This window comes from Aotus nancymaae, unplaced genomic scaffold (genome assembly GCF_030222135.1).
Source record: "Aotus nancymaae isolate 86718 unplaced genomic scaffold, 86718_ANA_hifiasm-v0.15.2.pri h1tg000250l, whole genome shotgun sequence".
NCBI lineage: Eukaryota > Metazoa > Chordata > Mammalia > Primates > Aotidae > Aotus > Aotus nancymaae.
Genome location: NW_026988665.1, coordinates 970,901 through 983,714, shown reverse-complemented (window position 1 = coordinate 983,714; position 12,814 = coordinate 970,901). Strand labels below are relative to the sequence as shown.

At 52.4% G+C, this 12,814-nt stretch overlaps 1 pseudogene; it reads left to right on the top strand.

Annotated features, from left to right (window-relative positions):
* The first annotated feature begins 998 nt into the window (after positions 1-998).
* On the top strand, positions 999-1,344 carry LOC135273068 (peptidyl-prolyl cis-trans isomerase NIMA-interacting 4-like; annotated as a pseudogene).
* The last annotated feature ends 11,470 nt before the right edge of the window (positions 1,345-12,814 follow it).

The window sequence follows — 12,814 nt, the reverse complement described above, 5'->3', positions numbered from 1 at the left end:
CACACTCAGAAACTGCACGTGGCACCTGAGTTTCCCTGTGTGCACACACATCCACACACACACACACAAAGAAACTGCACACATCTCCTTGTGGATACACACATGCACACACACACTCAGAACTGTACACAGCACCTCGGTGTCCCTGTAGATACACACATGCACACACACACTCAGAACTGCACACAGCACCTCGGTGTCCCTGTGGATACACACATGCACACACACACTCAGAACTGCACACAGCACCTTGGTCTGCCTGTGGGTACACACATGCACACACACACTCAAACTGTCCACAGTACCTAGGTCTCCTTGTGGGCACACACATGCACACACACACTCAGAAACTGCACACAGCACCAGCAACTGGGTGTCCCTATGTACCTACTCTCCTCCTACCCCTGCCCGTGCACCCACCCTGGGCTCTGGGTCTTACTTCCACACCAAAATCTGTTCTCAGCCTTCACCCTGCTACAGGAGGAGCTATTCATGAATTTAGTGACGCAAGGAGCTTGCAGAGCGAGGTCCTGAGAAAACCTCTAGCTTAAATTTGTTTCGGGTTTTGAAATGTGAGCACACCGTGGACGATTTTAAGTGCAGTTTTACATGTTCACGAAATTGGCCACCTGATACTGTTGGCAGATTTTTCTGCCAAACTAAGAACAAAACACCTTGAAATAAAATTGCAAGTATTTTAAAATAACTCCATTTAGGCCTAAAGTAATTTCTATCATGAAATCTAAACAGCAACATTTTCATCCGAGGACTGGAATTACCTTCTGCTGGATGGGGTGGGCTGCCAGCCCCGGGGACAGACCCCGCTGCCCAGACGCCTTTCCTGGACGGCAGTACGTGCTCTCCTCAAGGAACTGAAAATAACTAGGAGGAGAGCCACAGTTCTGAAGAGTTCAGTGATTCCCAGTTCTCTCACACTCAAAACAATACGGTAGTGAAAGAAAAAAAGAGGCCGCAGAGTTCAACAGCAGGTTTCCAAGATGCCGCCCAATGGCAACAGCGGTCCTGGAAAAGCACCGAGAGGGGGAGCAGCCTCTGGGAGTGACGGTGCTGACACACTCTACGTGAAAAGCATGGCAAAACCATGGAAGCCGTGGAACGGTTCAGGTCTGGGATGAGATTCAGGGACGTGGCCGCACATATAGTGAAGGCAAAGCCGGGCGAGGGGGCGACTTGGGGTGGGTGACCAGAGGGTCCACGGTGGGACCGTTTCAAGCGGAAGCATTTGCCTTGCCTGTCAGTGGGAGGGATAAGCCTGTGTCTACAGACCCACCAGTTAAGACAAAATTTGGATATCATATTATTATGGTTGAAGGAAGAAAATAAAATCATATGAAAGACTGAAAAAAAACAAAATGAAGAGCCATCTTCAAGCTGCAGGTGTGCCTCCAGCCCTCTGCCCTTTGCATCCTGACCGCGCGGCCGTGTGATTTCTATCAGTAGCGAAGTGCCTGCCATCTACAAGTTCCTCACTGAACTGGATTCTCAACAAGTATTTGTCAATGAGCAAATGGAGACGTCGCTAAGGCTGCTGGTCTGCAACAGGAAGCAGCCTCCATGAGACACGTGGTCACTTTCTTTTCACCAAACACCCTGCACATATCAAGACGCACAGGCAATTCTGCAAACAGCGGCTGTTTCCAGGGAAAGCCCAGCTGCTACAAGTGCAAATCCAGGAATCAGATTCCTAAGGCTCCTGAGCTGTGATGCCAGAGCAGGGGCCTAACTGGGGAAGAGATCCCGCCAGCCTGCAGGGATGCGACCTCAGGACGCCCCTGCCACCTGTGTGGTCGTCAGGCGCTGGTGGGTCCTGAGGGTCCCAGCGGCACCTCTGGTGGTGGAACGCGCCCGGGAGCCCTGGGGCTGCCCTGCATGTGCAAAGCCCCTGGGGGCGTGGTCTGGAAACCGAGGCAGCCTCGCTGCAGTGCTGGGCCTCATGGCAGGCGGGGTAGGGCCTGCACTATGGCACTGGCGTGACACGGCCCCTCCTTGGCTGGCGAGCAGGTCCAAGCCAGCCCCACGTCGGGCTGGTGTGTCTGGATCAGCGTCTCTGGCTGACCCTGCACCAGCCCTTCAGAGACCCTTCACCACTTCTCAGCCCTTCCCGTGCCACGGGCAGTAGTGGCGCTGCCTGTGGCTTGTGGCTTGACCACTGAGCCTTGGGCCGCTGGGTGCCAAGTTCACCTTCCCAACCTGGGCTGGGCGCTCCCTTCCTCAACTCGGAGACACTCACTGGGTACTGGGCCGTCCTCCCGTGTCTCCTAAGCTAGACTATCAGGTCCTGAGGGCTGGGGCTGACCAGCAACTCCTTCCTCGCCCAGCATGGGCTGGGCTCACCACAGCGACAGTCCCACTTGAGCTCCCCAACAGGGTCGAGTGCATGGACGGCCATCCAGGGGCACCAAGTGCCCTGAGCCTTGGGCTTCCTGGGGCACTGGGGCATTGAGTCCAATGTCCCAGATGTGAAAAGTCTCAGAACTGGTCATGGCTAACACGGGGGCTCATGCCATGCACCAGGCACGGTTTTTACGATTTCATGTGTGCTCTTTCATGGAAACTTCGCGAGTGCCTGTGAGCAGGGAGGAACCCAAGCCTGCCTGCTGGTATCAGAGCTGGGATCCAACGGCCACCTGGCACCAGCGTCTGCTCTGTGTGTCCTGCCCCTGTGTGTTTATGGGATTAAATCTAAGAAAGTCTAAAAGATCTTCAGAGAGGGAGACAGTCAATGTTTGACAAAAAGGGCAAAGAAGGCTGGGCGCTTAAAAGGGCTCAGCGGCCTGGGAAGACACCGCTGCTCACACCCGGTTCTCCACAGTGCTGGAGAAGGGCATCCTGCCGCCACACGGGTGAGCTGGCACAGAACAGCCACAGGCTCCTGCAGCACAGAGCCCCCGTGCTGGGCAGCTGCTCGCGGAATCTCTGCCTCCCAGGGAAGGACGGCACCTCTCTGCAGAGTGGCATCAGGGGACGGCCACGGGACAAAGAAAGCAGTGGGACAAGGAGCATGGGTGCTGAGAAGCTTCTGGAGCTGGCACATGCCCCACCAACAGAACAGAGCCCAGAAATAAATCCACATCCTCAGACAACTCATTTTCAACCAAGTGTCCAGGAACATACCTCGGGGAAGGACAAACCCTTTAATAAATGGTGCTGGGGAAAGTGGATATTCACATGCAAAAGAATAAAACTACATCCTCATATTTCACCATAGACAAAAACCAACTGAAACTTGAGTAGGGTTAAATGTAAGACCTGAGACTATGAAACTACTAAAACGCTGTTGAAACGCTGCAGGACTTGGTGTGGGCAACGCTTTCTTTAGCAAGATATCAAAAGCATCAGCAACAGAAGTATAAACAGGCAACTGAGATTAATCAGGCCAAAAAGCATTTGCACGGCGAAGGCCACAATCAGCAGTCAAGAGACGCTTACAGAATAGGAGAAAAAACATGTGCAAACTACACACTTGACAAGGGATTAATAACCAGAGGACATAAGGGACTCAAGTCAATAGTGAAGAAATAATCCTAAAAGTCTTAAATTAAGAAATAGGCAAAAGGCTTAAACACATCGTTTTCAAAAGTAGACATCAAATGGCCAAGCAGTACATGAAAAGGTACCCAACACTCATCACCAGAGAAATGCAAATCAAAGTCACAGTGAGATACCATCTCACTCCAGTCAGAGCGACTCGTACCGAAAAGAAGAAAAAGCAACAGATGTCGGCGAGGAGGTGGAGAAAAGGGAGCCGTGCAGGCCGCTGGTGGAGAGAAAGGCAGTAGAACCACACGGAAAACAGCAGGACGTTCCTCAAAAAACTAACACCATAACAGCATTCGACCCCGCAGTCCCACGCTGGGTGGACACCCAGAGGAAAGGAGACCAGAGCACCGAAGGGGCACCTGCACCCCCGCGCTGACCGCAGCGCCATCCACAGTGGCCAAGACGTGAACTCGACCCAGGCATCCATCAACAGATGAACGAATAAAGAAAATGTGGCACATGAGCTCATTAGAATACGATTCAGCATAAGGAAGAATGAAATCCTGTCATTTGCAGCAGCACAGACGGAACCGGAGGTCACAACGTGAAGTGAAATATGCCAGGCACAGAAACACAAACTTCGCACGTTTCACTCACAGCCGGGAGCTAAAAACACGGCTCTCACGGAGGAGAGAGTAGACTAGTGGTCACCGGAGGCCAGGAAGAGAAAGGGGGACACCAAAGAAGTTAGTTAAAAGGCACAAAAATACGGTCAGAAAGAATAAGTTCTAGCAGTCTACAGCACACTAGGCAAATTATATTAACAACTTGTTGTAGAGATTACTGTAAAGCTAGAAGAGAATCACTACGTTCCCGACGCAGATCAACGTTTGAGGTGACGAACATCCTAATTACCGATTTGAGCATAACACATGTGCCCGAAAATGTGTGCAACTGCAACGTATCAGTTTTTAAGAAGGAACAGAAAAGGATCGGGCAGGAATTCCGCAGAGGAAATGGCAGTACACCCAGCGTTGAGGGTGGGACGACGTACACAGCTGTGTGTACACAAGCCAGTCTCGGTGATGCAAAGACGACGCGCTTTCACGCAGGGAACACAGGAAATAGCTGTGTGCGGTGCCTTCTTATCACTGCTGGGCGGAGCCCCTTCTCCTCCCAGAGTGGGGATCGCTATACTCCCTCCTCAACTGCTCAGTGTTTGAATCCAAAATGCAAAAAAAAAAAAAAAAGAGCCCTGAGAAATATGTCAGCCCATGAACAAAGATGAGAACCCACCCACTCACACAGCACTCAGCCGCAGAGGACGCAGCCGGTGGGAACAGAGGGATCTGGGCCGGGACGTCTGACTTCACACATGGCAGATGGTGTCTGTCCCCACACCGTGCACTAGCTGTAAGTTCACAAAGTTCAAGACAGACAGCTCTGCGGCCATCCCAGGGCAAGGCTCCCATCCCAGGCCAGAGAAGGAGGGGGTCCGTGGAGGAACAGAGCGGTAACTCTGCAATGCAGGGGTGCAAACTTCCTGATGCCTCACCTGGAGCCTCAGCCCGGAGTGCTACCAAGAAGCCTCGCTGTAACCACCCCCTCCAAGACCCGAGGGTTAGACACAGCCAGCATCAGCCTCAGCAGGAAAAAGCCACGCGTCCCACTCACGTCAGCCAGGCAGGGCCCAAAATCCATGAGCACCCTTGGAGTTCCCGGGGGGCCCCAAGCCCTTGGTGAAGTGCCTGTACTGGTAAGAAAGAAAGGAAATCTTTCTTAGAAAGACAGACCCCAGGCCCGTCTGTATTAGACTGTTCTCACACTGCTATAAAGACATACTAGAGACAAGGTGATTCACAAAGAAAAGGTGTTTAACCGGCTCCCAGTTCTGCAGGCCGTCCCGGAAGCATGGCAGCATCTGCTTCTGAGGACACCTCAGAGCTTTCACTCATGGGGGAAGGCAAAGGGGAGTTGGGGTCTTACAGGCAGGAGCAGGGCCAAGGGAGGCCGGGAGGTGCCACACCCTTTTAGCCCACCTGCCCCGAGAATACTCGCCCACCCCACTGGCAGCGGCCGCGCTTACCCTGAGATAACTTTGCCACCGAAACATCTTGCTTTTATTATTACTTTCACAGGGCTCTGGTGCGTCAACTTTGGAAACAGAAGACTTCTTTCTGTTGATAGCAACTGGTTTCAGTGGCGGGATTTCCATTTACAAATGCAGTCCAATTCTAAAACACGTAGCTAATCACACTCATAACGATAATAAAATGACAGAAGCTGATGTGAGTTCTAGCACATGTCAGGCACTACTTGGGGCTTTTATACGGATTAACCTCATCACAGTCACTCCCCTACAGACTTTTTTCCAGTTAGCTACATTTTGAAGTCTTACGCATTAGTCCTACTAACTTTTGCAGACTTTCTAGTAATTTTAGATTTTGGCCTTTGGTACAAACTTGTTTCTTAAAGAGGTCATTTTTAATTTCAAAATTTACATTCTTTACATGTGTTTCCATTCAGCAAAATGAGATTTAAGAGAAGCATAAAAAAATTAGTTCTATATCTTCCACAAAACGCTAGTAAGCCAAATCTAACAGCATATTAAAAGGATTATTCACTGTGACCACGTGGCAGTTATTCCTGGAATGCAGGCACTCTTCAACATAAGAGAACCAGTCAATGTAACACACCACATCAACAGATCAAAGATGAAAGGCTCACACCATCATCTCAAGTGAACAGAACACGCATCTGACAAACGCCAACCCCCTTTCATGATAACAGACACAGAGAACCAAGAATGGAAAGAAACGTCCTCAATACGATAAAAGGTGTTTATGAAAAACCCACAGCTGACACCACACTCGACGGTGAAAGACTAAGTTTCCCGCAAGATCAAGAACAAAATAGGGTTCCCCGCTTTCCAGACCCCGATTCAACAGCGCCCGGAAAGCTCCAGTCAGATGACAATAATCCTCCCTATGAAACACCCACTAAAAGCTGGCAGGTTAATAAATTCTGCCGAGTTGCACGGTCCAAGAACAATACATAACAGTGAGTCACGTTTCTATGCACCAGCAATGAATAAAGAAAACAATTCCGTTCATAATAGCACCTAAAAGAATTAAACACCTAGGAATACATTTAAATGAGAAGGTCAAAGACTTGTATGGTGAAAACTACAAAACACTAATGAAGAAATTAAAGAAAACACGAAGGGAAGAGAGCATGCTCACGCAGCGGGAGGGTTCACGTGGAAGACGTCCATGCTACATATTCAGTGCAAAATCCCCGTCAAAACGCCAATCGCATTTTTTGCAGAAACGAAAAAGATGGTCCTCAAATTTGTATAGAATTGCAAGGGCCCCAAAACTGAAAAAAAAATTGAGACAGAGTCTGGAAACTGTCGCCTGGGTGGAGTGCAGTGGCGCGATCTCGGCTCGCTGCAACCTCCGCCTCTCGGGTTCACACGATTCTCCTGCCTCAGACTCCAGAGGAGCTGGGATTACAGGCGCATACCACACCCAGCTAATTTTTTGTATTTTTGTAGAGACAGGATTCCACTATGTTGGCCAGACTGCTGTCGAATTCCTGACCTTGTGATCCACCCCCCTTGGCCTCCTAAAGTGCTGGGATTACAGGCATGAATCACTGTGCCCAGCCCCAAAAAAATGTTTTTGAAAAAAACAATGGAAGAACCAAGTTAGAATAATCATACGCTCTGATTTCAAACCTTATTACGAAGCCACAGTAATCAGTGTGGGAGAGACATAAGAAATGACATTGAGAGTGTAGAACTGAGGTCCAGAAACAAACCCATATAATCATGGCCCTTTGATTTTCAGCCACGGTTCCAAGACGCTGCTTGAAGATGGGGAAAAAACAACGTATTCAATGAACGGTGCTGACACACTGTACATCCACATGCAAAAGAATGACGTTAGACCCTACCCCACACCACATACGAAAGTTACTAAAAACGGATCAGCAACCGCAACACAAGCCCTAAAACCCTCACATTCTGAGGAGAAAACACCGGGGGAACGTGGCTTTGCACGTGGCAGTGGATTCTTGAATATGGCACTGAGAGCACGGGCAACAAAAGAAAACAAGGTGAACGGAGTAATAACAGATAACGGACCAAGAGATAAATAATAGATACGATGAAAATTAAAACCGCAGCGAGACAATGCTTCACACCCACCGGGATGGCTACAATCACAACGTAAAAAATAGAAAAGAACAAGCGTTGGGGGGCTGTGGAGAAACTGCACCCTGTGCGCTGCTGGTGGGAATGCAAATGCTGCAGCTGCCTGGAACAGGCCGGTGGTTTGTCAGAAAATCCCACAGAACGATGACAGAATCTTGAAATTCCACTCTGAGGTATAGGAAAGAGAAATGCAAAGAGAGAGACACACACAAAACTTGTAAACACACGTTCATAGCAACACTCTCCACAAAAGCCAAAGACAGAAAAAGTCCAAACGTCTATCCACAGATGAGCAGACAAGCTGCGGTCCCTCCACACAACGGAGCGCCACACAGCCAAGAAGAGACACCAGCTACTGACAGATGCTGCCACGCAGGCGACGTTCACAAACACGCTTCGCGAAAGAAATCAGACACGAAAACCTACACATGGTGCGACTCCACGGACGTGAAATGCCCAGAAAGACAACTCCATAGAGACAGAAAGCAGATGAGTGGTTGCCTGGGGCAGGCGAGGGCGGAACGTGGACGAACGGCTTCACGGGTCAGGCGATTTCACTTTGGAATGGTGAAAACGGTCTGTGAATGTGCCGACCTCCACCGAACTGTTGACAATTTTATGTTGTGTAAATTTCACTTTGCTAAACTCTTTTCAAAAAGTTAGTTCTAGGACCTTGTGGAAATGGTGCTTTTTCTTCTCAGTGGTTGGAACTGCTGCTCTCCTTGCGTTTATTACTCGCTCGCCAGCAGTAATCGTTCCCTAACGACCCCCTCCCGATGCTTTTCCTTTTAAACGCTGTCTTTTGGGGACAGGGTATCTTTGTCTCGGAGGCACGAGTGGTCACGGTGATTCTCTGGGTTGCAGCCATGGAATGCTACAGCTCTAGGCACGTGAGTATTCGCCTAAGGACTAAATGTTCACTCCTGTGTCCAGCGTGGCCCTACAGGCTGACTAAATGCTTGCTCCAATGAGGTCTTCTTTCACCTTTCTAAACAATCCATAGAGAAAACTCAGGAATCTTTGAACTCAGTGGGGCTCATTGCCTAAGAATTTCGGCCCTTCTACAAAACACTTCCTTAAAATAGTACATGACTGTTTTGCAAAAATACTACACGTTGTAGTTGCAATTCCTATCTCTTGGTGACATCTGTGAGTATAAACACAACTTGAAGATAGTTTCATTGAATATATTTCCTTAAGAAATTTGACAAAACATTGAAACTCATTCTTTTTTCCTTATTTCTAGAACAATCTCTCTCTCACGTCAGAATCAACTGACAGCTAACATTCATCGAGCAGTCCCTGCGCTCCACAAACTCCCTAAGCTGCAAAGCTATTACCACTCAAGCTTAACAGTGATTAAGGTGCGGATCAGGGCCCTCCCCTCCCTCTCACTGGGGAAAGCAAGGTAGGCCTGGCCAGTGTGACTGCACAGCCTGAATCCCAAACCACCGTGACCACAACGCCTGCATCACACCATGAGTCCCACGTCTCATTCTACTGTACCAAGGGTTAGGGACCAGGAGCTTTCAGAAACTCATTCCAAGCCCTCGATGTCCCAGTGAAGAAAAGCATGCAGGGAAGTATGTCACTACCTAAAAGCAAGTGACAACTTCAGGTTAGTTTCCACCAAACCAACCTCCTGAGGAAACTCTAAACCCTGAGGGAGTGCAGTCACCGACAGCAGACACTACAGAGGTGGGTGGTCCCCTCCACTAGACACCAGAGGGGTGGGTGGTCCCCTCCACTAGACACTACAGAGGTGGGTGGTCCCCTCCACTAGACAACAGAGGGGCGGGTGGTCCCCTCCACTGGACAACAGAGGGGCGGGTGGTCCCCTCCACTGGACAACAGAGGGGCGGGTGGTCCCCTCCACTGGACAACAGAGGGGCGGGTGGTCCCCTCCACTAGACACTACAGAGGTGGGTGGTCCCCTCCACTAGACACTACAGAGGTGGGTGGTCCCCTCCACTAGACACTAGAGGGGCGGGTGGTTCCCCTCCACTAGACACTACAGAGGTGGGTGGTCCCCTCCACTGGACAACAGAGGGGCGGGTGGTCCCCTCCACTGGACAACAGAGAGGCGGGTGGTCCCCTCCACTGGACAACAGAGGGGAGGGTGGTCCCCTCCACTGGACAACAGAGGGGAGGGTGGTCCCCTCCACTGGACAACAGAGAGGCGGGTGGTCCCCTCCACTGGACAACAGAGGGGCGGGTGGTCCCCTCCACTGGACAACAGAGAGGTGGGTGGTCCCCTCCACTGGACAACAGAGGGGAGGGTGGTCCCCTCCACTGGACAACAGAGGGGCGGGTGGTCCCCTCCACTGGACAACAGAGAGGCGGGTGGTCCCCTCCACTGGACAACAGAGAGGTGGGTGGTCCCCTCCACTGGACAACAGAGGGGTGCGTGGTCCCCTCCACTGGACAACAGAGGGGTGCGTGGTCCCCTCCACTGGACAACAGAGGGGAGGGTGGTCCCCTCCACTGGACAACAGAGGGGTGGGTGGTCCCCTCCACTGGACAACAGAGAGGTGGGTGGTCCCCTCCACTGGACAACAGAGAGGTGGGTGGTCCCCTCCACTGGACAACAGAGGGGAGGGTGGTCCCCTCCACTGGACAACAGAGAGGCGGGTGGTCCCCTCCACTGGACAACAGAGGGGTGGGTGGTCCCCTCCACTGGACAACAGAGAGGTGGGTGGTCCCCTCCACTGGACACCAGAGGGGAGGGTGGTCCCCTCCACTGGACACCAGAGGGGAGGGTGGTCCCCTCCACTGGACACCAGAGGGGCGGGTGGTCCCCTCCACTGGACACCAGAGGGGCGGGTGGTCCCCTCCACTGGACACCAGAGGGGCGGGTGGTCCCCTCCACTGGACACCAGAGGGGCGGGTGGTCCCCTCCACTGGACACCAGAGGGGCGGGTGGTCCCCTCCACTGGACACCAGAGGGGCGGGTGGTCCCCTCCACTGGACACCAGAGGGGCGGGTGGTCCCCTCCACTGGACACCAGAGGGGCGGGTGGTCCCCTCCACTGGACATTAGAGAGGTGGGTGGTCCCCTCCTCTAGACAACAGAGGGGTGGGTCGTCCCCTCCACTAGTCATTAGAGGGTGGGTCATTTTTCTTCTTGATTGTCTCCGGAATGTTGTTCGGGTGGGAAGCCCGGAAGCAGAGTCCACAGGGCAGGCTCTGCCCGTGTGCGCAGCCACGGAAGGCAGATTTGTCTTCGAATGGGACTGGGAAGGGAGGGAAACTGGGCTTTCCTAGAGAGGAGGAACAGGTGTTTGCTGAGCACCACAGAAGCAGGGGGTGAAGCGATTGGCAGTGCTCCTGGGGGGACGGGAGCTGGTAGCGACGGTGTGTGAAGTGGGCTCCGACCGTCGTATGCAGACCCCCCTCAGGGCCACAGGGGCTTTGGGCGGACGACGAAGGCAGGTGGCCTGGAAAGCCCTCTCAAGGAGAGGCGTAGCAGAGTGGACGGGCTCCGGGCGGGTGTGAGCAGGCTCAGCTGCCTCCGCATCTCGTTACCTGGCTCACTTGCAGAACCCCACGGTAATTCATGTCCAGGCTGTGTCAGCCTCAGAAACATAAGCAGTTTTAACACGTAAAAGAAATTCACCACAAAGTTTCTCTTTGGCATAACCTGACTTTGTCAGGGAAAATTCTGTAAGATCAATCTGAAGTATTCAAAAGCTTTGTCTCTGAAAATCCGCGTATCATGACGTAGGCAGCTTTCGATTCAGGAACATTCTGCTCAGGCGTGGTAACGTAAGCGAAGAGAGCAGCTGTGTTTCCTTTTAGAACCGTGTGCACACCTGTTTTTAAGCCTGACTCTACAGCACCGAGAGGTGGGCAGGGCACACTCGATTGCTGCCAACAACGGACAGACTGAAGTGCAGAGACGCTGAGCTACCGGCCCAAAGGCAACCGTTGGTGGAGGGTGGACGTGTGCGTCTTCCAGATCCCAGGCCTGTCACCGGGGCACAAGGGCGGGGGCTGAAGTCCATCAAGCACTTCACAAACACCCACCCACAGGGCCCCCCCGAATGGTAGTAAAAGGAAGCGGTGGGTGCCTTCTGCTCACTAGAGTCCAGATTCCCAGGCCCAGGACCAACTCCTTCAGAACAGAACGTGCCACCTCCCGCCCCCCCCAGCCCCACTCATCCCAGTCTTCTCCTCTTCACTCTCCCCCCTGCTCAGAAGCATGCTGGGTTCTCAGGTCAAACAAAGTCTGAGGCTCCGTCTCCAACAAGATGGTGGAAGAAGGGAGCCCCTCACCACACACATGGCACCGAAACCCTGGCTGGACCCATCAGCACCGGCCCGTCCACAGGCAGCACCTGCCCTGCCAGGCGTGGGAGGACCCAGGTGGGGACCAGAGCCGCTGCCCCAGGGCACAGAGGCACCGATGCTGCCTCAGCCAGGAGAGACACCAGAATTTCAGGGCCCTTGAGGGGCGAAGCGGAACCAGGGCCTCGAGTTTGGCTGAAGCCTAGCTTCGCTGCTTCTTGGCACTGAGACGCTGGGCAGGCGCTGAAGCCTCAATTTCCACCACGTGTAGAACGAGTGGCCCCACCTTGGAGGTCTGAGGTTAGGGTCAGGAGGCTCTAGATGGCCTGACTTTCGTTCAGATGCAAAGAGAGGACAAACTCATTCTGTTTAGAAAGAGGGAGGAGCGGTGTCTGAGCTGGACTCAAATGATTTCCCACAAAAATCTCTGAGATCTGGGCATGCGGGGCCTCCGGTGTTGGCTGGATCAAAGAGCCTGTGAACACAGGTCTCAGAGAGCCTTGGGGCAAATTATTTCCTCAGCCCAGCATTTTTGGGATACTTTACAAATAATGAAGAATTTCTGTGAGACCACCAGCCGGCGCGAGAGCTAAGCAGTGTCACAGATCCCACAAAGGCCATGTCAGACTAGACCGACCCACCCACCAGGAAGGCCTGCAGGGCCCCCTGTACCAGGATGAAAGATGAGAGGCCTCCGGCTAACACGGGGCACCTGGCATCCTGGCTGCAGGTTCGGAGGCCTGTGTGCTCCCGGCCAAGGCCACACCTGCATTTGCACACCAGATGCTGGACGCACAGTGAAATAAAAACC